A 5,137-nucleotide genomic window follows, 5' to 3' on the forward strand; every position below is an offset into this window, starting at 1 on the left:
GTTTTTGCCATAATGTAGGTGATTGCCGTGTAACAAATAACTTCTTTCAGTGAAGTACAGCAGTCATCCAGAGTTTACTGTGATTCATTTTGGTCTGACATTTGGAGGCGGGGATAGGCAACTAAAAATGTGGTGGGACCCTCCAGGGAATAAAGCCAAGATTCTCTATGAGCACTGAATCCTGTACCTCTATGTGAGTAAGTTAAATAGCCATTACTCAGTTTTTCACTTTTATCTTTGTATTTGTGGTATGTTTTTGTCTTTTCCTGCTGGCTCTAACTACTATTAAAGTCAATACACTATTGTCTCTGCTGTGACAGCTGTGTATTTCACTAATTTTAATGGGATGGGGATGAGACAGGCATTCAGCTGTATGTTTCTCTTCATGAACATCACATTGATTCTGAATAGAAGGTGGCACTAATCGTAAAGAACCCACCTGCCAATGCAGGAGACATTGAGATGCGGGTTCAATCACTGGGTTGGGAAGGTCCCCTGAAGGAGGGCATGACAACCCATTCCAGTATTCCTGCCTGGAGAATCCCATGGACAGAGGAGCCTGGCAGGTTATGGTCCATAGGGTCACAAAGAGTCAGACACAACCGAAGAGACTTAGCATGCACAAGTAGTACCTTTTGGGGTTCTTGAAGTAACCAGTATGCAAGCAAGGCAGCTTTTATACTCAGAATTGAGGTGTTTCCTTTTTCATAACTAGCCTCCAGCTAACCCCAGAAAGTTATTAAATTTCAAAAACAGTCCCAGTTTCTGTGAATCAAGAGTAAGTAAGCAGGTCAAAGACAAATGGAAAATAGGAGATGAACCGTTACTTAACTCTTCATAAGTATCATTGAATACATTTTTTTAGTTTGTCCTTGTGCTCAGTATGTATATTTTAAAATGTAAATTACTAAAAATGTTTTATAGAAATCAATCTATTTATAAGTGCTAATAGAACTTGTTAACCTTTCATATTTTCATAATCAATTTTGAAATGTATGCCAGCTGGGCTAGACTGTAGCCACTTCATTGCTGTGTAATGTCAGCTGTCTTCGTGACATTCAGTAGTCACTGGAAGAAGTATCAGTCAGCAGTCATGTACGCTGATTCAGTGTATATGTTAAATGTCAGTTTGAGGGTGGTGGCTATGGAGAAATCCAAGCTGAGTATATTTGAATTAACATTATAGGGTTATGTAAGTGGGTTACTGAACTTATGACTAAGTGATCACAGTCTTACATGACTCATTGTAATTCAGTGGTTATCAACCTAGAGTGTAGGTGTCCAAAGGCAGCTTCTCCGACACAGGAGGTGCTTCCACCAAACTGCAGTGATGAAGCAAGGAGAATTACAAGAGGTTGTGTGTTAAAAACAGGATTTGATTTTTAAAGATCCTCTGTAATTTACACATTTCATAATTTTTTAATAGAAACTGTCATGAATTTTTCATGAAGTCCTATGTCCCCTGCAGTTTACCTCAGCATGTCTTAAAACAATGTCATTTTCTCTGTGTGCCACGACCTGAGAAAAGGGGAAAGCAGCATCACAGAGCTCTGGATGGAAACCTGGAGGCCTGACTCTGGCTCTTGATCACTCAGTGGTGCGCCCTGGGGCAAGCCACCACTCCTTTCTGCCCCCTCTGACCTGCCTTGGTCAGGTAAGGGTTTAAACCCAGTTTCCCCCCAAGGTTTCCTCTAGCTTTATGAATCCAGACTTAAACTGCATCTCAGGTTAGAAGGCAGTTAGGGAGCAGTTGATATCCAGGTGCTGTTGGAAATGTCAGAACTGTTGTAGTTTTCTTTATTCACAGATGTAAGTGGATGAATCTAATCAAACATTTTCTTAATAGTTAAAATAATGATGACACTCAGTTTGCACGAAGCAAATTAACGTGCATTGTTAAAAGCAATTATGGCAGTAGCTCAGATGCCTCCAAACAGCCTGTCAGTTGCAAATAGGTATACACATATAATACCTGGATAACATGTGTATCTTACACACAAGCCGTAAATATGTTTTGAAAACACCTAACTCCTAAGTTCAATATCAACACTATATCAATCTCAGGAAAACATAGTTAATTCAAGTTACGCCCTACAGTAGGCCATTGGGCTAAATAATTTCAGCTCCCACATATAGATAAGATATGAAACGGGGTTGATAGAATTATTTCAAAGTATAATGATAAGAGATAGGAATTCTAACAAGTTGAGTCCAAGACCACATAAGCCCAGGTGTTTGTGGATTAAGTGCAACCTCATCACTTGCAGGATCAATGACCAAGAAGAAAACCTTGATGCTAGTAACAGTTTCTGTTTTTCATGTACTCAAGCTACAACGGACCATATCACCAAATGGAATAAGTAAGACTTTTCATTTCAGTTACTGAGAATAAGTATTTCATTGTGTAACTAACTCTTAATCACTGGCTCGCCCTGACATTATCAGTAGAGAATTAAGTTTATTGTCTGAACTACAGAAAATTTTATATTTTTTTCCTGTTAATTTACAGTTGCTACATGGAATGAGTCAAATTTTCACTGTTGTTTGCCTTTAAGGATACTGAGTTCTTATTATATATGTAATAGTTTCAATATTGAAACTACTGCCATTGAGAGTTGGCAATAACTCTCATTGCCAGTGAGTGATTATGTCATGTAGGGGAAGGGGCATCCCTGGGCATTACGAGACTCGGCTTCTAGTCTTTGCTCTGCCAATTACTTTCCCTGTATTTAAATAAGAAGAAATCAAGGCGCAATGGAAGATCTTTGATATTTGCCAAATTTTTAGGGCAACCACAGACCAAGGAATGAGGTTTGGCTGTTTTATAACCAAAATAATAAGGGAATCTATAACAAATCAATAAGTACTGAACAAGACTGTTGTCTTGGAAACCAGTAAAAACTTCTAGTTTTCAAATCATTTCCATGTAGAAAATCTGCCATGGCCAAAGCAATCTGATATGGAATATATTTTTCTACCATCTCCTTAAAGCTATCAATATGCCAGGATTTTTTAATCATAGGTAGTTATTTAGAAAAGATTATAGCTATTTTCTTTTTTTAAATCATAAAATTGATAGACTATACAGCTAGATCCTAGATTTCAAGGGTTGAATAGAAGTGCTTTTAATTTTTTTTTTTTCAAACTCAGTTACTTAGTGATAAATTTGCCATTAAAAACAGAAGAGCTAATAAATTTTCAGGTCATTTATAAGAATTTTAACCAAGACAATTATCCTTTGTTGTATTATTCTGTGTAAAATACATGAAATAAAATTAAAAAAAAAAACCTGCAGCTCTGCTAAGGTAGTCAGAAAACAGAAGTGTACATTTTACTGAACTATTTTTTATCATTTTATTTTTGACAGTTCCATTAGTTTACAGGTAGAGTTACTTTTTCCCTCTTAAAATTAAAATACATTTAAAATTTGTAGCACTGTGAACAACAGATTTTACAGAGTTAATATTTTAAGAGTTCAGCTTAAACAACTAGGTGCAATTTTTTATCATGACATTAACAACAAATTTATTTAGAGAGAATGTTTTCTCTTTTCATGTTCTGCTTTAGATATGGCCACAAGATTTAATAGTAATTTTAAAATTTTATTAATAAGGTTAGGTAACCCAGATATAACCTTAACCTTATTAGTAAAATAAGACAGAATTTGGTCCACTGGAGAAGGGAATGGCAAACCACTTCAGTATTCTTGCCTTGAGAACCCCATGAACAGTATGAAAAGGCAAAATGATAGGATACTAAAAGAGGAACTTCCCGGGTCAGTAGGTGCCCAATATGCTACTGGAGATCAGTGGAGAAATAACTCCAGAAAGAATGAAGGGATGGAGCCAAAGCAAAAACAATACCCAGTTGTGGATATGACTGGTGATAGAAGCAAGGTCCGATGCTGTAAAGAGCAATATTGCATAGGAACCTGGAATGTCAGGTCCATGAATCCAGGTAAATTGGAAGTGGTCAAACAGGAGATGGCGAAACTGAACGTCGACATTCTAGGAATCAGCGAACTAAAATGGACTGGAATGGGTGAATTTAACTCAGATGACCATTGTATCTACTACTATGGACAGGAATCCCTCAGAAGAAATAGAGTAGCCATCATGGTCAACAAAAAGAGTCTGAAATACAGTGCTTGGATGCAGTCTCAAAAACGATAGAATGATCTCTGTTCATTTCCAAGACAAACCATTCAATATCACGGTAATCCAAGCCTATGTCTGAACCAGTAACGCTGAAGAAGCTCAAGATGAATGGTTCTATGAAGACCTACAAGACCTTTTAGAACTAACACCCAAAAAAGATGTCCTATTCATTACAGGGGACTGGAATGCAAAAGTAGGAAGTCAACAAACACCTGGAGTAACAGGCAAATTTGGCCTTGGAGTACAGAATGAAGCAGGGCAAGGTTAATAAGAGTTTTGCCAAGACAACGCACTGGTCATAGCAAACACCCTCTTCCAGCAACACAAGAGAAGACTCTACACATGGACATCACCGGATAGTCAACACCAACATCAGATTGATTATATTCTTTGCAGCCAAAGATGGAGAAGCTCTATACAGTCAGCAAAAACAAGATGGGGAGCTGACTGTGGCTCAGATCATGAACTCCTTATTGCCAAATTAAGACTTAAATTGAAGAAAGTAGGGAAAACCACTAGACCATTCAGGTATGACCTAAATCAAATCCCTCATGATTATACAGTGGAAGTAAGAAATAGATTTAAGGGACTAGATCTGATAGAGTGCCTGATGAACTATGGATGGAGGTTCATGACACTGTACAGGAGACAGGGATCAACACCATCCCCATGGAAAAGAAATGCAAAAAAGCAAAATGGCTGTCTGGGGAGGCCTTACAAATAGCTGTGAAAAGAAGAGAAGCAAAGGAGAAAAGGAAAGATACAAGCATCTGAATGCAGAGTTCCAAAGAATAGCAAGGAGAGATAAGAAAGCCTTCCTCAGGTATCAATGAAAAGAAATAGAGGAAAACAACAGAATGGGAAAGACTAGAGATCTCATCAAGAAAATTATAGAGATACCAAGGGAACATTTCATGCGAAGATGGGCTCCATAAAGGACAGAAACGGTATGGACCTAACAGAAGCAGAAGATATTAAGA

This window comes from Bison bison, unplaced genomic scaffold, assembly GCF_000754665.1.
Source record: "Bison bison bison isolate TAMUID 2011002044 unplaced genomic scaffold, Bison_UMD1.0 scf7180017864386, whole genome shotgun sequence".
Classification (NCBI taxonomy): Eukaryota; Metazoa; Chordata; class Mammalia; order Artiodactyla; family Bovidae; genus Bison; species Bison bison.